The sequence below is a fragment of the Dasypus novemcinctus genome, chromosome 19, assembly GCF_030445035.2.
Source record: "Dasypus novemcinctus isolate mDasNov1 chromosome 19, mDasNov1.1.hap2, whole genome shotgun sequence".
NCBI classification, from domain to species: Eukaryota; Metazoa; Chordata; class Mammalia; order Cingulata; family Dasypodidae; genus Dasypus; species Dasypus novemcinctus.
In genome coordinates, this window is record NC_080691.1 from 64,714,978 (window position 1) to 64,736,029 (window position 21,052).

Here is a 21,052-nt window from a genome sequence, read left to right on the forward strand (position 1 = left end):
CAATTCAGATAAAATACACCCACCATGAAATAATCTGTTCTAATGGTGACTAAACCATCATGTAATTTCCAACTTGTCAACACAGTCAGCACAGAGAAATAATTCCAGAAAATTAACTGCACAGGGCCAGAGTATTAGTTGAATTAAAGATTATCCATTCTTCCAGTCTAATAAAAGGGCAATATAAAGAAAACTAACTTATAAGGCATATAAATTTGTGTATATACAATACAATACAATATCATATATTATACCTAATATATTTATTTCTCTATGAATATTGCAATTAATACATATTTATATATATAATAGCATTACAAATATATTTTCTGTTTGAAAGTTGGAAACATCATGGTATTTCAATAGAACAGTGGAGAGTCCTCAGGGATTAAATTATTTTAAACAAGAAGAGGAAACCCTATATATTTACAGGAATCCCCTCTGTCCCCATATCTCCCTTGAATATGAGTCTGGGGATGCTCCCTGCTCTGGTTGGTTCCTGAGTGTCCTTGCAGCCCAGGCTCCTCCTACAGGGGGTGTTTGTGTCTAGGCTTACACTGTCTTCCCTCACCATGTCTCATACAGTAAGAAATACACAGCTGTGTCCTCAGCCGTCACAGAGCTCAGCTATTCAGAAAAGTGGTTCTTGGATGTGTCTTTGGATGTGGAGCTCTGTCTCTTGATGGATGGAAGATAGTCTGTAGCCACGTTATAGCATATTCTTGTCAACAACGGCAGCTCCTTCCCCAGTGCCTGAAAAGTCCAATCCCAGCAGCAACTACTGTTTGTGATGGAGAATCCAGAGATATTGCAGGTGAGGAACATAGTCTGGGAAGGCTTCACCTGGCATGGGCCTGACTCCTGACGGTGTACCTTGGACAGGCCACCTAGAAAGAAAGAGAACCACAGTGCAGTGAGTCCTGTGCTCAGAGGCATAATCCCCATTACCTTAATCACTGAGAAACTCACGTCTGGAAGCTTCCACCAGAAGGAGGAAGAAACACAATTCCTTCTTGTTCCTGCAGATGAAGTCCATGACTCACAATGTTTCCTGACTGCTGAGGATCCTCAATTTAAGTCCAGGTGTACTTGGCTTCAATCTGTTGGCCTAAGTGATGGTTGCATGTGGAAGGTACCTTTAATCGTAAAGGTAAAATGGTCCAGGGGAGTTTCCTGTCTCTGGGGTTCCTGTGGGAGTAGGATGCTGGTTGAGACATTTGATATTACAATCTCTTTCCTCCAGTGTCACTTTTCCAAATACATGGTTTTTTATTCATAACCAAGAAAACTTATTAAGGTGGTGGAAAGGGAGCTGAATGCAGCCAATGAAAAAGATGACTGTGGAAATATAGTCATTTTGCCTGTTTTTTCAAGGATACACATTCCTGTTAATTACCCAACAAAAATATACACCCCTATAACTAATCTGCCAAATAAACACTCTTATCTATTTATCTCCTCTGGTAGCTATTAATTATTGGAATACGAAAATTGTGAAGCAGCAGATAAATGTAAAATATACCAAATTTGAACTTGATTCAATCTAATATGTACAGTAATTCAGAATGTCTTTGTTTGACTCAATTTTTGTAAACATTTCTTAACCTGAAAGGGATTTTATGCAATATGTTCTCAATATGTTCTTTATTTTTTATTTATTTATTTTTTATTACATTCAGAAAATATGAGGTCCCCATATACCCTCCACCCTCCTCACCCCACTCTTCTCCCCATAGCAAAAATCTCCATCATCATGAGGCATTCATTGCATTTGGTGAGCACATCTCTGAGCACCGCTGCACGTCACGGTCAGTGGTCCACACCATAGCCTACACTCTCCCATGTCCCACCCAGTGGGCCATGACAGGACATACAATGTCTGGTAATTGTCCCTCCAGCACCACCCAGGACAACTCCAAGTCCCAAAAACGCCTCCACATCACATCTCTTCCTTCCTCCCATTCCCCACACCCAGCAGCCACCATGGCTACTCTCTCCAAACCAATGCCACATTTTCTTCAATTACTAATCACAATAGTTCATGAATAGAATATCAGTAAATCCACTCTAATCCATATTCGATTCCTCCATCCTGTGGACCTTGGATTGGTTGTGTCCACTCCACATCTATAACAAGAGGGGGCTTAGATTCCAAATGGATGCTGGATGCAATCCTCAGGTTCTGTGGTCATGGTAGATGAAGTTCAGTGCCATGTCAGTTGGCCCTTCTTTGGAGTTTGTGTTTCTGTGTGATGGAACTGGACTCAGATGTGATCTTTTTTCACAAGCCTCTCCTATTACATTTACCAGAACTGTAGTTGGTACTGGGGTTTAATACATACAAAGAGGATCTGAATCTCTGGACTGACCATATGATAGCCAGGCCCTGAGCCTCAACAGACTTCAGCTCCTACACTCTGGTTTATTGGACTTACCCAACTCAGCTAACATGGAGTTGAAGAAGGTCAACCACCACACCATGGAGTCAATGGTTACTTTATATTAATGGTAAAATTTTTGTCAGTCTCTCATGTAGTTTATTTTTAGAAGAAAGAAAACATTTTTACTGAGATAATAACTACTTCTAGCCACCTCTTAAACCTGTTTATCCCCAGTACACAGCTGAGTCTGCAAAGACACCTAAGGATTCTCTCCTTTAGCAGGAAATTTAAGGTACATAAACTCTCTTTCAATTATGAACAGACAGCTGGAGAAGGTCCTCAGATCACCAATATGCTGGATCGGTGTTATTGTTTGAATTTTGTCTCTGAAAAACACATGTTAAAGTCCTAAATTCTAATCCATACCTTATTTGGAAATACTGGAAATATTGTATTTGAAATTCTATTAGTTATGTGACACAGACAGAGAGAATCATGGTGGATATCTTGTGATGACTGAATTAGAAATTGGTACCCAAGGATTTCAGGCAAAACACCAGTGTTTTCTAAGGAGACAAGAAGGATTCTGCCCTATAGAGTTGATAACTAGAGCCTCTAGAACTGCAAGACAATAATTATATTTATTGTATTGTCATCACAGTTTTGATATTTTACTACAACAGCCCTAGGGAGTCATTCAAAGATCCACTGTGCATCGATCCAAGATATGTCCAAATTCTGCTTTCCATGTAAATTCCAGGGAATTTTGGATTCTCAAAAAATGGTTTCTATTACATTGGTGGAAATAACTTGCATATGTGTGGCAATACTTGGTTTGCAGAGGCTCACAATGGTTAGAGGAAAACCCTTTGTCCAGGAATCAGGATCTTTGAAATGACCTGAAAGCTGCCCTCCTGAAGCTGTCACTGAGTCCTAGGATTGTTGATGAAATCCAAGAAGTCAACAGTGGCAGAGAGACCAGCACAGCTCCATAACCTTCCACCATGTGACACTGAGGATGTGGTCTTGCCCCTGTGAGCTTCAGTCTGACAAGACCTAAATTCAGTAATATCACAGTAACATTACTTGTGAATTGTATATTAAGTGCCTAGGTCTGTCTGCCTTTATCATTCCTGTTATTAGAAACAGCAATTATCATAAAATCAGTGTGTTTCTCAAAATTCCATATCCACCCAATCTTGTCCTCTAAGTCCTCACTACTAAGGGTCAATATAATTCCCAGAAGCACCCCCTTTAATGTTCTTCCTATTGACTTATTGAGTTAGACAAATATTCACCAAGGAGTATAATACTTGACATGTAAGAGTCCTACTTCAGCTCAGATGCTAAGAGGATGGAAGGAAGACCTTCTGTGGAGCTCTTTTTGTCTGCTTTGGGGGCTGGGCCCTGTTCTCCATGGGTCCTGAGTGCCCCCTGCTGCCCAGTTTCCATCCTTCAGGGAGGTTCCTGTTGTGCATCAGACTGCTCTTTAGAGATACAACATACTATTGAATACATCTATTGGAATATTGAATTGTTCTTAACCCAGGTACTCTGTAGGGAGACCAAACATAAGAGTCTATGGAACACTCAGGGTCCGCTTAGCTGAGCCACCAAGATCTTCAGACACAGTCCCACATACAGTGAATCCAGAGTCTCTCAGTGACTTTCACATTGTTTCACATTTCCTTTGTGACCTTCTACATGAAGGTCACATAAAGGAACATCTGCACATAGAGAACCATGGGGCTGAAAAACCCATTGACGTGTCCACTAATTCCATAAAATACAAACTTTCATGCATACACATGTGTGCATACACACATGCTCACTCACACTGATATATCTACTATTTGAATAATACAAACATGCAAGCACACACAGAGTGAGGCACGTGCACACAAACACAATTATGCTAAAATCCATGTACACATTCATGCACACTTGTACAATCATTCACATGCATACACACATGTATACAGGCTATATCTAATTTTTGAAGCAATGGACCCAAATTTATCCTTTCCTCTTTGTCAGCACAGGGGTAGTGCCCCCATGCTATCCCTAAGCTTTAATATGTGACTTCCTTTGACAAACAGAATGAAAGCAAACATGAGCAATATGACATCCAGCTATGGTGTACATTTTAGGTTTGCCTTTCCCTGCATTGCCTCAATCCCTGCAGATTCCCCTATGAGATGAACCAGGCTGCCTGCCAGGAGTCAGGAACACATGGCTGATCCATACACAGTCAGTACAGCCAACATGGACTCACCCTGGCTGCATGAGAGGGCACTTTGGATATACAGGTGTTTCGGTGGCAACAGAAACCTAAGAACAGAATCAGTGAGAGCATTTGTTAGGACATCTTTCCCAGGAGCAGAAGGAGGTGCTGTCAAGGAACATGTGGTGTAAACAGTGATCTTTGCAGAAGGTCAGAATCCCTGTGTGCCAGCATCCGTGATGGGCCTTCTGGTCCCTCTTGGGTGGGATGTCTCTTGAGCTATGATGTCCCTCTCCCACGACTACAGTAGGGTTCATGGGTGAGAGGTCAAGAATTTTCATTTTACAGGTATCCAAAAAAGAAGGAATTCATTAAAATTAATAAAATAACTAAATGACTATAAACTCATGTCATGTATCAAGAGGAAGCATGTATGTTACATTTATGAAAAAGAATTTCTATCCAAAAAACTGCACTTTTCACTACATAAAAGACATAATTTCAATGTGCATTTCATGAAAGAATATTAATGAATTGCTAATAAGCTCATGAATATAGAGGGAGCATCAGTAGTCATCAGGTAAATGATAATTAGAACCACTGTAAACTACTACGTAATACACAAAAATGGCTATAATAAAATATAAAAACATAATAATAGTAATTGCTGACAAAATTGTGGAAAGTAATTGATAACAATAATACACTAAATCATTTTGTTCAAGATGTAAATAAAACATCTTGTAAGGAAATTTATGTGTTTCTAATATTGCAATATTAATAAAAGGAAAAAATAAATTGTAAAATGTTTCACCTACAGAAAATAGAAAAAAGAGAGCAAAATAAACAAAAGATGAGGAAAAGGAAGAAAATAAATGAAATGGAACATTCACCATAAATTTAACTAATAGGAAAGAAAGTTTAATGACAACTCAAACATCAAACTACTTTCTAGAATGATCAAAAGAATAGAAATACAAATGATCAAAATTGTAATTGAAAAGATAATGTCACAGCAGATCTTTCAGACAAGAATAAAATATAAGATATTATGTAAAATATATGCCAAGACTAGACAGTAAAATGGAATGCATAAATTCTGTAGAAGTCCCTCCATAGAAATGTGCATTCAAAATAACAGATAATGTCAATATTTCCTTATTTAATAAATAATCGAATTCTTCATCAAGAAAACTTCCACAAAAATAAAAACTGTAGGCCTCAATAGGCTAACTTGGTAAATACATACCCCTTAGGAAAAAAAAAAAATACCACTACTCTTACATGAAATCTATCTAAAAACACAAAATGTGGGAATATGACCCAACACTTTTATGAGGAATGAATATTCCTCATAATAGACATGATAACGTCACTATGGCAATTATTAATTTCTAATATTTCACATAAATTTACAAGATAAAGATAATTGACACAGTGTTAGCAAATTAAATCAAGTAACATAAATATATATTAAATCATGTTTGAGTAAGGTGTGTTTCAGTGAATGTATGAATCAGAAAATCACATGAAAATTTGCCATGTTCATAGAATAAAATAGAAAGAGTACCATATTCTTTTTTAAAATTTATTCTTAAAAGATACATAGATTACATAAAATGTTACATTAAAAATATAGAGGATTCCCATGTACCCCACTCCCCACACTTCCCACTCTCCCCCACATTAACAACTTTTTTCCATTAGCATGGTACATTCAATGTAATTGATGAACACATTTTGGAGCATTGCCATTAAGCATGGATTATAGTTTACTTTGTCATTTACACTCTCTCCCATTCCAATCTGTAGCTTATGGCAGGATATATAATGTTCTCTATCTATCTTTGCAATGTCATTCAGAGCAGTTCCAAGTCCTGGAAATGGCCCCATACTATACCTTTTTTTCCCTCTCCCTACCTTCAGTAACTCCAGTGACCACTGTCTCCACATCAATGATATATTTTTTTCCATTGCTAGAATCTCAATAATTGTATATTAGAATACCAATAAGTCACTCTAGTCCATAGGTCATTCCCCAATCTGAGGATTCTGGGGTGGTGATGCCCGCTCCACCTCTAATTGAAAGGGAGTTTCAATCCCATATGGCTGATGGATGGGACTCTCTTGCTTGCTGTTGTAGAGAATAAAAAATGCTTTGTCAAAATCCACATCCTTTCATCAGACAAACTGGATGCCTCTTACATGGCTCCTCACCTGCAATGGTCATGTGAAAACCCACCTCCTTGTCATAACGGCAAGATTTATAGTTGTTTCTTTTAACTGAGGTTAATTCACAGTTTCTAACTGTCTAGTGGTGAACTCTCACAAAATTTTAGCTTTTTCTGCTCTAAGTGCAGATCTGAGGAGCTGCTCCATGAATCTGGATCTTCTTTGGGCTCTGGCATTTGATAGAGTTAATGAGGGCCTCAAAGCTCCCAGGACCTCTTCCAACCTCTGGATTCCCTATGCACACCTGGAGTGTTGTTTTTAATTCATTTGTCTATGTGGGCATTTGGTTTTTATTGAAAGCTAATTAAATTAATTCAACTGCCTATGGAAACTGTAGGAAAGAGGACAGAAGTTGAAATGCCTGTGTACAGTGTACACATGTAATAAACAACAGTTGTGTGAGTGTTCATTATTACAGTGTATGAAACACACACCCTCAGACTTTGAAATTTCAAGCAATACTAAGGCCATGGTAGAAGTAGGAAGGATAGAGCTGAATTATTCAATCATTTTTTAAACAGTGCTGAGAAACCATCAGAGTTCATATTAGTATAGACGCATGTTTCTTTATTGTGGTATTCCTGTCTCTGAAGTCTCGAATACAATCCAGAAGTACATGCAATACTTCCTTGGAAGCTGCCCACCTAATTATCATCCTGGAATCCTGGAGCTCACTCAGTGGAAAGGAATTCAGGTCTCTTCAGTCCTGGGATGGAGGAGCCTGGACCCTGACCACAGGCCCCTCCCATCCTGTTACTTCTTCCTCACCCAACACCTATTCAGGTGTCTTTCTGCTGTGCTGGCCTCTCCCATACCTGGGCACAGCTCAGAGCCACTAGGCCCCAAGGGCAACTGCATAGGTGCAGCTTTCAGTCAAAGTCCAGCTCCAAAAAACTTGTGAAACAGGTGATCAAGAGGGTTTCCTGAGGCACAGACCAAACTGTCAGCACAGAAACTAGGTTCCAGGCCCACTATAACTCACATTTCTTCTCCTTATTTCCTCTGGATAATCCAGCCCCTTCTCCAGAGGTGATAGTTTAGGAGGAACTGTCCTGTCCCTGAGAAGAAACAAGGTTCTGACCACCCTATGAGGCATCTTCCCATATTGAAAATTGGTGGCTTTTCCCAGTCCATCAGCATAGCTGTCACTGTCAGGACCACCCTGCTGTGTGTGTGGCTCATGCACAGCCTAAATAATAACAGGAGCACTGTACATGATGGAGAGAACAAGGTGAAGAACCTGGACAATATATCTAAGGCCATGCTAGGTTGTGCCCTGATTCTGTTCCTTATTCCTGAGTCCATGGGGCTCTACATTGTGGTGGGATCTAAGAATGGGGGCCACAAATTCTGAATAGTCTGAGAGAAGAGGGCTGTACATGTTCATTCCCTAGGAAAAGAAAATGGGGCTTTAAGTTTCAACTAAGAAAAAATTATCCTACCATAAAATAATCTGTCCTTACGGTGACTAAGCAAATCACTTAATTTCCAATTTCCAATTATTTCTTCTTATTAATATATTTTGCCTCAGCTTTTCAGGACAGAGAATTAATGACAGATTAGGAACTGCTCAGTGTCAGAGTATCTGTTGAATGCATGTTTATTCATACTTCCTGTCTAATCCAGAAGAAAAACATGAAGAAAAATAATTTACGTCAGTGTGTATATGTAAATATAATACGTGATGTGATATATATAATAGTTTACATTTAATATACTATTATATATATACACATAATAGTATTACAGATATTTTTCTGTGTTTGAAACTAGTTATAGCATGGTATTTCTTAGCATATATTTATTGAAGAATTCCCAGGCATTAAATGTTTTTAATCAAGAAAAGGAAACCCTATTTCATTACAAGAAACCTCTCCTTTCACAAATCTTCCTTGAAACTGAGCAGGGTTTGGTCCATGCTCTTTGTGACTCCTGCTGCCAAGCCAACTCCTGCTTTGGGAGGTTTGTGTCTGAGATCACCCTGACTTCCTCTCACTGTGTCTTACACAGTAATAAGTGTCTGTGTCTTCAGCACTCATGGAGTGCATCAGAAGAGAGAATTGGTTCTTAGATGTGTCTCTGAAGGTGGAGAGTCAGCTCTTGAGGGATGGATTGTAGTGTGTCACTATTATAGCATATTCTTGTCAAAAACTGCAGCCCTTCCCCTGGTGGTTGATGGATCCAATTCCAGCAGTTACCACTGGTTGTGATGGAGAATCCAGAGACAGAGAAGGTGAGGGTCATGGTCTGTGAAGGCTTCCACAGTGCTGGCTCTGACTCCTGCAGCTGCACCTGGGATAGGGCACCTGATGACAAGAAGAAACAGTGAGACCTGTGATCAGAGGCATCACTCCCATTACCTTCATGTCTCAATCCCTGGGACACTCACTTCTTTGAGCTGCCGCCAGAAATAGGAAGAACCACAATGCTTTCATATTCCTGTGGATGAGGTCCATGACTGGCAGGCAATATTTTTGTGGTTGAGGAGAATCCTGAATTTAAGACCCTGTGTGTTGGGCTTTCATTTGTTGCCCTCAGTTGCAATTTGCATGCAGGCAATACCTGTGTAAATAAAAGTCTAAAGGACCAGGGGAGTTCCCAGTCTCTGTGGCACCTGTAGGAAGAGGATGCTAGATGAGACCTAGGAGATCACTGTCCCATTTCTGGGGTCTCATTTCTTCAATGACAGGATTTTCTTTTTCCAGGCCATGAAACACTTGCTAACAGAGATGGTAAGAGAGCCAAATGCAGCCAAGAAACAGGATGAGGATTACTTTATTCTCTTGGATGTCCATGTTTGTCAAACACCCAAATCAAATTTAGTGTCTTCTAATCATCTCAATAAGCATTATGATCCATTTATCTCTTCTGCTATCTGGCTTTTAATGGATATTCCAAAGATTTGAGGCAGCAGCTTAGTGTAGTGTATGAACACAGTTAATCAAATGGGATTCAATCTAATATATGTCATACTTAGAAATGACTTTTTTGATTCACTTAACTTGCATGAACTTTTCTTCACTTAAAATTCCTGAAAGCACATTGTATAAACATACAATGTATACTCAAAAATTTACTGTAGAATTGAAATTGTTCAGGTCAGTCTCATGAAGTTTATTTTTAGCATAAATTAGACATTTCCACTTAGATAATAATCACATGTAATGGGCTCCAAATCTTTGTTTATTTCCTGTACCCAGCTGAGTCTGCAAGAATACCCTGCCTCTCATGAAACTCTCCTTTGTGATGAACTTTAAGGAACATAAGCTACAAATAAAGACAGTCTCATGAACTACAAACAGAAAGAGTCAATGCACAGTCCTTAACACATTAACATGTTAGATCTGTGTTATGGTATGAATTCTGTCTCCCAAAATGTCATGCTCAAGTCTTAACCCTGGTCCTGTGACTATAACCCTATTTGGAAATATGCTCTGTAAAGATGTTGTTAGTTAACATGAGGTCAAACTAGATTTGATTTGGCTCTAATCCAACATTACACGTGTCTTTATGCAAAGGAAATAGTTGGATACAGATAGACGTAAGGAGGACAGCATGCAATAACAGAATTAGGAAGTGAAGGTCAATGATTTGGGGCAAAATATCAGTGGCTAGGTGTAGGACAGAAGATTCTTCCCTACATACTTCACATTATAACCTCCAGAATGACAATACAATATATTTGTACTGTGGTAAGCAATCCAATATGTGATATGTTGTTACAAAACCCTAGGAATCCTTTCATGGATGCATTCATCGATCCCATAAAAGATCAATTTTTACTTTCTCTGACAATACCCAATGAAACTTTAATTTAGTGAAAATGATTTCTGCTACATCCAGGGAAATAACATGCTGAATTTCAACAATATAGCAGCATAATGAATCTTGTGCAGAATGGTTGAGCTCACAATGGGTAGTGGGCAAATTCTTGCCAGAAATCAGGCTTCTTGAAAATTCTATGAGAGCTGCTCTCATGAGGACTTTATCACTGAATTCTGGATTCCTGAGAGATCCTAGAAGCCAGTTTTGACAGAGAGCCCAGAACAGCAACAGCCCCTCATCCTTATGAGCTTTACTCAGACAACAAGCAAATTGGAGATCACAGCAGAAAATGTATTTATTATATTATCTTTTTTTAAAGATGCATAAATCACACAAAATGTTACATTAAAAATGTAAGTTTCCCATATGCCCCACTCTCCACAACCCTACTCCTCCAACATCGACAACTTCTGTCATTAGCATGGTACATTTATTGCATTTGATGAGTACATTTTGGAGCATTGCTCTACTGTATGGATTATAGTTTATGTTGTAGTTTACACTCTCAGCCCATTCAGTGGATTATGGCAGGATATGTGATGTCCCTGTCCCTGCAGTATCATTCAGGACAACTTCAAGTCCCAAAAAATGCCACAATATCACACCTCTTTTTCCCTCTCCCTGCCTTCAGCAAGTCCCATGGCCTCTGTCTCCACATCAATGATATATTGTCTTCCATTGCTAGAGTCACAATAATTCTATAATAGAATACCAGTAAGTTCACTCTAATCCATATTTTAATCCTCCATCCTGAGGACCCTGGGATGGTGATGTCCATTCCACCTCTAACTCAAGAAGGGGCAATAGTAGAAAATTTATTTTTGAATATTGTGATAGATGCCCAGAGATGTTTGTTTGATCATCACTGTTATTAGTGTTATCATCACCCTGGAAGACTGAATTTGGGAGCCTATGTGAGCCTTCACCTCTAAACATCAATGTTGCACAAAGGACATCTGATTCGGTCCTGTACTGACATGTCACACCTGTGTGATGGGATAGATCAATGCCCTCAACCTCTTCATCTGCCCTAAATGTTGTAGAAACAACACTTCCTGAAAATCTCTTTTAATGTCATCATTCCAGGAACACAGCCTTGAATGCAGCATAACATAATTGGACTCTTTCATATTAGTTAAGTGAGGTACATAACAAATAATTATGCCTGAACATAGTTCATAAGAAAATCAACAGAAGAATGATGGGCCAGATTAACAGGACACATCAGGACCTTCTCTTTAAGAGCAGGAAATGTGGGCTGACTTGCTGTGGAAAAGGGGAGGCAAAGTGATGGCATCCAACATCCAGAACCAGGTGGCCCCATCACTCTCCTAGTGGTCACATAGGTTTGCACAGATGCAGAATTGAATATCATGTCCTTTTGAGGCTTATGGACTTGGAAGGAAAATGGTATAAAATATTGCTAACAGAGAACAAAATCCAACATGCGTTCATAAGTTTCTGTGGGTTAGTAGTTGTGTTCACCAAAAAGAAAGTTAAAAAAGCGTTTTTGACACTTACGGACACTATTAAACAAAGCTATGGCTGGACACATGAGCTCTATATTTTCAATGCTAGTATGATGAATCACCAGAAATGACTGATTTGTAAGAGTGTAAAGAGGTAAATATTTAAGTGAGGTAGCATTAGAGGTTACCAGTGATAAATACACCAGAGTAAATACCATGACAATGTTGGTGGGGTGCATGTTGAAGTGAGGGTAAATCTGGTGGATGATTTTTATTTCACTGTAAGATGTAAAGTGCATGAACCAAGAATTGAGTGTGAATAAACAAAATGTTGAATCTAGATATTTGAGGTTAATGCAGTGTCATTATTTAAGTCATGAAAAATGAAGCACAGACTCTAAAGAGAAACAAAACTGTCGGGCGGCGGTGAGGGGGAGAGACCCTAGGCAGGAGAGGGCTCTCGGGGGCTCTTGGGCGCGGAGGACGCACGGAGCTGCAGGGAGACACCACGGAGACCCAGGTCTGTGCGCAAGTCCATTTATTTGAAGAAGTGCTACAGGTTTTATACTGATAGGGGTTGGCGTGTAGCTGACGGATTGGCTAGAGAGGGGGTGAGAGGGCGGGGATAGCAGGGGGGGCCGTTCCTGGCGGTCTGATGGCTACACAGGCGTATCAGCTAAGTTGGCCAGAAAGATAGCCGCCTGTGGGGACAGGGCTACACAAAACAATTAATCAGGTGGTCAGTGTGCTTCCACAAATTCTGGACCCACTGAGTTAACAAGTCAGCCTACTCCTCTAGGTTCTCACTATTAAAGGCACCTATAAGACTAGTAAAATTTCTTTTAATGGGCTTCTCATTGCTTTATCAGTTTAGGTAAATCCTCCTAAAGGAGGAGAATATTATTAGACACATCAACAGTCCCAGTCAAATCCTTATTTTATATTTTTTTCTAAATTGAGAACATTGCCCCTGAGAAAGAGTCTCCCCTTTAACCCCTGCCTCTGCCCTTGGGCTCTGCCCTGTGCTTGGTGAGGTCAGACCACCCAATGAAGCCCCCCCCCCCCAATGGAGGTTCTTGTTGGTCTTACAGGGTAATCCCCTTGCAGTGTCTCTATCTCAGTGTTACCTGGCTGTGCTTTTGGCTTCAGACCTGTCTTTAGAGATACCAATCTCTGGTGATGCATCTCTTGACATAATGAACTGTCCTTATTAAACCATTGGCAGACAAAATGCAGGAATTCATCAAACCACCAGTGTCTCCTTTCCTGGAACATGTCAGATGCACTGACACAGTCCCACACATATGAACTAAGAGATACTTGGGGTCTATCAGGGTTTATCACATCCCTTTGGGCTCCTCTAGGTGAAGGTTACATCAGAAAATAACTGCACAAACAGAATCAAGGGACTCAAAGTCCACACACATATAGTATACTCACAATACATGCACATGCACACATACAGGCACACACATACCCACACTTAATAGACCACACAAGCATATACATACTGTATCTTATTTTTGAGAAAAAGAACCTAAATTTGTCCTTCTTCCCTCTATCCAGGACATGAGAATTGACCCCCTGCTGACCCTAAGCAAACAGAACAAAAGCAAACATGAGTACACTGACACTAGTGTAGTGTATGCATGTGGTATTTACCTTTCCTGCTTGCTTTGGAACTCTTCAGACATCTGGGGGAGGGGAACCAAGCCTAACTGCAAGGGTCGGGAACACACATCTGATCAATGCACAGTCAGTATAGCCATCACTGATCCTCCTTAGATATGTAAGGGGATACTTTGTGCATAAGGCACAGTCACTGTCTTCAGGTGACACAGAGCCCCAACGATAGATCCAAGAAGAGCACTGGAGAGGGCATCCCTCCCAGGAGCAGAAGCAGACACTGGTCAAGGAACAGGGGCCCAGAACAATGTGTTTGGCAGGAGGTCAGAATCTATGCAGTATAATGTCTATGATGAGTCTCCTTGTCCTTCCCTATTGCATGATGTTGTTTTTTGGGGGATGATACCCTAGTTCCAACACTGAAATTTGGTCCCTGGATGAGATTATTCAACTTTTTTTCACAGCTCTCCAGAATAAAAGAATTTCAATAAAATTAAAACTATTTCAAAGAAATATAATTAAATAAACAACTTGTAGTAAATGGAAATTCATGCCACAAAACAGGACAATATTTGCAAATCTGATAAATAACTTCTATCCAAAATAAAGTAAAATTTCCCCTAAATAAAAAGATGTGCAATTAAGTTTTAAAATTGTATAATATTTTGAATGCATATTTAATTTAAAAATATTTATAAATGGAAGGTGAACATCCAGAGTCATGAGAGAAATAAAAATTAAGAACTCAGTGAACTACTAATTCACACTCATTTGTTATATAATACCTAAAATAAAATATATAAAAAATTGTAAGAATCTCTGACAAAAATGTGGAGAATAAATAAAAAATTATAATACATCAAAAACTATTTGGTTTTGGAGACACCTAAAGCAGATTATAGAAGGAAATTTATATAATGAAATTATTATATTGATAAAAGAAAGTCCTAAAATCAATCACAATGTATTCATCTAGAGAAACTTGAAAAAAAGAGAGAAATAATAAAAAAATAAAAACAAGGAAGTCAATAATAAAATTAGGAGCAAAAATAAATGAAATGGAGCAGATATTATAAAGTAATGAAGAGAAAATATAGTTTAATGACATACTAAATATTGTCAAACTACTTTCTTTAATGATCAAAAGAGTCAATCAAACACAAATTGCCGATACATAATTGAAAGCAGAATGCTACAGAAGATTTTACAGATGAGAGAAAAGATAAGAAGTAAACATGTAATATTTGTGCCAAAAGGTTGCACAGTCAAATACAATTCAGGAATTCTTTAGACGTCAGAACCAAAGCTCAACTGGAATTACAGATGTCAATATTTCATATCAAATATTTGATTGAATACTTCTTAAAGAAAATCTAAGAAAACAAAAATTCTACACTTCATTGGTTTACTTGATAAATTATGTTCAACATTTAAGAAAAAATATAGTTTTACATCAGCCTAACATGAAATCTACCTGAAAATAAAGTTGGAATGTGACCCAAGGAAATTAATTAGGATAGAATAGTTCTAATAATAAAAAGTGCCAAAGTCACTACAAAAAAAAAAAAAAGCTGTAGCTCATTATTACTCAAAAACTTTTCTTTGTGAGAAATATTTAGCAAGAAAATTTTCTTGGTAAATATTAGCAAATCAAACCAAATCCATCAACATATAAAATATATCATGATCATATAAAGTGTATCTCAGTCAATGCTTGAAGAGAGTACATTTAAAAATAAATCCATTTAATTTGTAATTTTCAAATAATAAATAGTTCACATGTTTCTCAATAACAGCTTCTACTCTTTTTCACACTTTTTAAATTAAAGTTAATAGATCACAAAGAACGTCGAGACTGCGCAGCCCAGGCACGAATAACCAGTCCGTTGGGTCCCTAAAACGTCAAGGCCAGAGGTCACCCTTCTCCTGTGGTGTCGGGGCCTGTCACAGGAGCTAGTCAAGGGTGGAGGAAGAAGTATTCTTTCTCCAAAGGCAAGCACCTTCCTTCAGGGTTCCCCGGAGCCAAGGGGGAAGGAGCCATTCCACTAACTGTGCATTCTTTGGTCATATAAAATTGGAAGGTCATAAGTGGATGTTGCCTGTTCATCAAGGAAGGAAAATAGATTTTGACAGGAACATTATCCCCAAAATTCCCAAACCCTTTAACCTGGACCCACAGGGGTGGTCCCCTGGGCTTCGAGGTTCCTGAATGCCCCCTGAAGTCTAGCCCTTACCTGTCTACTCCAAAAAGGAGGTTTGTGTCTAGGGTCAAAGTGGCTTCCTCTCACATTGTGCCTCCCACCTAATGCACAGCCATGTTCTCATCAGTCTCAACTTCAGAGAGGACTGCTTCTTGATTGTATCTCTGGGTGTCAGAAAGTCAACTATAGAGGGATGAGTTGCATGCTGTGGCAGTGCCAGCACTGATGCACCTCATTATCTGCAGCTCCTTCCTGAGTCCAGAGGATTCAGTTCCAGCATTAATTGCTGATTGTGATGGAGAACACAGAGGACAGGCAAGAAAGCAAAAAGACATGTGAGGACTTCATCTGTCCTGGTGTTGATTTCTGCTGCTGTACCTGGGACAGGACACCTGGAAACAGGAACTTCTTGATGAGCCACCAACTTCATAGACCCCATCCCCAACAGACCATTCCTTTAACCTGGGAAATACTCACAGCTGAGATGTGACACCAAGAGGATGAAGGGACAAAAGGATTTCATGTTCTTTTTAGTAAATCCAATCAATGGCAGAGAAATCTGTCCAGAAAGATTTGGAATCTTGCTGGGTAGGAGATGGGCTCTGTTGTTTCCCAGGAGCCAAGGGTGTGGCTTGTTTGTAGGAGGCACAATTTTGTATAAAGATGGGAAGGTCAATGAGCCTCCCTCTCTCTGGGTACTCCTGCTTGCTTTCCATGGAACAATACTGTTCATTTACCACAGGACTGAGAACAAGACTTTGTGAAAAAAAGCACCATTTTTTTGTCTTTTTATTCTCTTTCCATGTTCAAAAATTTATTTTGTGTGCATAAGATTTTTTTTCTTTAATAATGAGAAAATTTTCATGGCATATAGAAGAAAGTGAATAAATACACATTAGATGAGTGAATATATTAATGATTAAATTGGGGATGAATGGATCATATAACCAGAAACTAAGTGGATACAGAGACAAGTAAATAATTCCTACAGAAAGTTATTTGTTGTCTTCTGTCATAGTTTCACATTTGTCACTTTGAACTAGTAAAAAAAGTTGAAACAACAAATGGTGGTGAAATAACCTGATGTAAGTAGAAGATATTGGCTGACAATGTACCTTTCATTCTGCACAATTCCAGATCACACCTGCCTCCATCTGAAGTAACTGAGAAATTCAAGGAATCATGTATAAAAATTCCACTTCCCTCTGTTGCAGCTCTGATCAAAATTAGGTAACCAGAACAATAAAAAGACAGGGTACTGGGAGAATATCTCTACTTGGAGGGAGGGAAACTGAGAGGCTTAAGCAGAACCTCCTCACCCACCCCCTGCAGGTCTGGATCCTGTGCTCTGTGGGCATGAGTGACCTTAGCCTGCCAATCTTATTTTTTACTGCATGGGGATATTTGTGCCTCCTGTCCCACTCTGGGTCCCCTGGTCTTACCTAGTACAGCTGTAAGCACACCTGTGTCCTCAGGTCTCAGTGGCTCACCTGTAAAAGCAACTGGCTCTATTTCCCAGTGAGAAGCACAGGGTGGGGTGGAGGTGGACCGACTTATCCTTAGTTTCCCAGAATGCACTGGAATCTGAGGTCCAAGTATACATCTTAAAGATTCTGGTCCCCCTGAGATGATGTCACATCAGCTCTGCCTGCAGAAAACTATGGTTGTGTAGATAGGTTTAATTTTATGAATTTACTTCCTAGTGATTCTGCCTTATTCAGGGAAATAAATGTGTGAAAATTGACATTTTATTTCTATGAAAATACTTGACTAGGTAACTCCAGGGTAAAAGAACACATAGGTAAGAAATTGATAAATACATTCATGAAAAATTGAAATAAAAGACAGCTAAATGAAAATGATTTCACATTGGAAAGTGAAAATTAAACAATGTGAGCCTGTTATTTTTATGTAATATACCTTTCCTAATATATACATTGAAAACCTGTGCAGTGTGTGTAACATAAGTATAACATCCCATGTAATTTCATCAGAATTTATAAGGGTTTTAAAGTAAGCTCAGAGAACTGGTCCTTTTGCACAAGTTTAGAGAGAACAAACTGAAGTCCCCAGAATCTGTCCACGAGGTCCTTCCAGGGTTTCCATCTTCCTCCTCCTTCCATCTTCTTTTTTTTTTTTTTCAGTAGAGACCAGCAGCATTTATTTTATTCTAACTTTCTTCTACTTTATAATAACTAATGGGACTCTAGGACATATCTTACAGAACCTGCATGCAGTAGGGAAGGTGGGAGGAAGGCTATGGCACACTAAATAATATAAAAATCTCAGAAAGTGTCCTGTAATCCTTGCTGTAGCCACCCACTTTTCACTTACTCCATTTTCTCTTGAACCCATGTCTCTACCCACTTGCTCCCACTCTGAATTTTTCTCTACTCTGTATTGCTCACCCACCTTTTTTCATCTACTAACCTAAACTACATTATGCATCTATCTATCTATTCTTCTCTCTATATCCCTCATTCTCTTTTAAAATTTTTTTCATTACTTTTTTAATATTACATTAAGAAAATATGAGGTCCCCATATACCCCCCACCCCCCTCACCCCACTCCTCCCCCATAACAACAATCTCCTCCCTTATCATGAGACATTCATTGCATTTGGTGAATACATCTCTGAGCACTGCTGCACCTCATGGTCAAACATCCACATCATAGCCCTCACTCTCCCATATTCCACCCAGTGGGTCATGGGAGGACATACAATGTCCAGTAACTGTCCCTACAGCACCACCCAGGACAACTCAAAGTCCCAAAAATGCTCCCATATCTCATCTCCTCCTCCCATTCCGCACACCCAGCAGCCACTATGGCCACTTTCTCCACACAAATGCCACATTTTCTTTGATTACTAATCACAATAGTTCATGAATAGAATATCAGTAAGTCCACTCTAGTCCATAATCTATTCCTCCATCCTGTGGACCTTGGAATGGTTGTGTCAACTCCACATCTATATCAAGAGGGGGCTTAGATTCCACATGGATGCTGAATGCAATTCTCCTGCTTTCAGTTGTAGGCACTCTTGGCTCCCTGGTGTGGTGGTTGACCTTCTTCAACTCCATGTTAGCTGAGTGGGGTAAGTCCAATAAACCAGAGTGTAGGAGCTGAAGTCTGTTGAGGCTCAGGGCCTGGCTATCACATGGTCAGTCCAGAGATTCAGGTTCGCTGGGTATATATTAAACCCCAGCACTAACTACAGTTCCAGTAAAAGTAACAGGAGAGGCTTGTGAACAAAGATCACATCTGAGTCCAGCTCCATCACACCAGAAACACAAACTCCGAAGTAGGGTCAACTGACATGGCACTGAACTCCATCTGCCATGACCATAGAACCTGTGGGTCTCTGTAGCCCTCAGAAGTACCAATATCTGCAGTTGTATCTACTTTATCTGTCTCTGGGACTCTGCTGAGGTGTACATAAGGGCAACCCCTCTGATAACCTCCTGGCTCTTTTTCAAGACTCATAGCCATATAAACTCATTTGTCCTTTCCATTTCCCCCTTGATTCAGGTCAAAATGCATTTTTAACCCCTGGTATTATATGTAGATTGAGATATTCTGCTGGTTCAAGTTGACCCTTTTATTCAAGGTCATTTTCTAGTTACATCATCAGCTGGTACTTGGTAGTAATCCTTCGGCTCCAGGGAGGCTCATTCCCAGGAGTCATGTCCCATGCTGGTCCTCCTTCCATCTTAAGACTCAAGCTCTATCTGAAGGTGGGAGAGGTCTATTATTCATGGGCAGTCCCAGAACATTGATTCAAGTTCAAAGAATTAACTTCACAGTGTAAACAATTTTTGTTTACACTTTCAGCCAATTTCCTGAAGAATATACATTATAAAACCCTGTACTTTTCTTGAAACATCATTGTGCTGCTTAGGAAAGATGCAACAGCTGTTCTCTGAGGATTTAATGTTTTGAAGCAAGAAGAGAAAACCCTGGGCAAGGCCAGGAAATTCCTTCCCATCCTCTCTCAGCACCTAACTGCCCCTGGTGTTGGCCTCTGCATGCCCCCTGGTGATCATGAGCACCCTCTGAATATCAGCCCACTCCTGTGTCCTAAGGAGCAGTTTTTGTCTGGGCTGACCCTGTCTTCATATCATTGTGTCCCTGGAAGAGTAATAGAAGTCTGATTCCTTTGCTCTCATTTTGTTCAGCTTTAAATAAACTTCATTCTTGGAGATGTCCTTGGTGATACTGACAAGAGAATGAAAAGTTGGGTTATCATATTTGCTTCCACCATTAGTTACCCTACCCAAAAATCCCAACACCTTTCCTGGAGCTTGATGGATTCATTCCATATCGTTGCTCATTAAAGAGAATCCAGAGATAGTGCAGGTGAGGCACAGGGTCTCTGAAGGCTTCACCAGGCCAGGTCACAACTCCTGAAGTTGCACCTGGTACAGAACATATGGGAACAAGGAGAATCAAAATGAGTCATGTACTCAGAAGTATCATACCCATTATCTTCTTGCCTGAGTGTCTAAAATACTCACAGCTGGGAGTTGCCACCAGAAAGGGAAAGAACCCCAAATGTTTCATGTTCTCCTGGATGAGATCCATGACACTCAGAAAATATTTTCCAGGGTGAGAAGAAGCCTAAATTAAAGAACATGAACTCTGTGGATTCCTCTGTTTACTTAAGTGGCTTTTTACATGTGGGAGGTAAATTTCCAGGCAAAGGTGATAAGGGAAGGGAAGTACAACAGATATGAGTAGTAAAAGGGGTGAGGAGGTAGAAAAGGATGTTCTTGGAGAATGGTGATTACAGAAGCTATGTCAGCCTCATGGGACAAGGTGAAGGCAATCATGCAAGGGTAGCAGGACTCAAACTACTCATACTGAATTGAACAGACATTCAATTTGGTGACAATGGAGAAAAATTGGAGCCACTTTAAGAGTTATCTCATCATCAAGGAAAACTAAGAGAGAAAAAGTGAGATAAGAGTAAAATCTGAGCAATCATAGCTGCTTTGGACAGCACAGGAACAGACACAGGGCTCTATGAGGTTGTTGAATAATAATTTTAGTGCAGCATCAAGAATCAACAAGGATTGATTCGAATTTTTGGC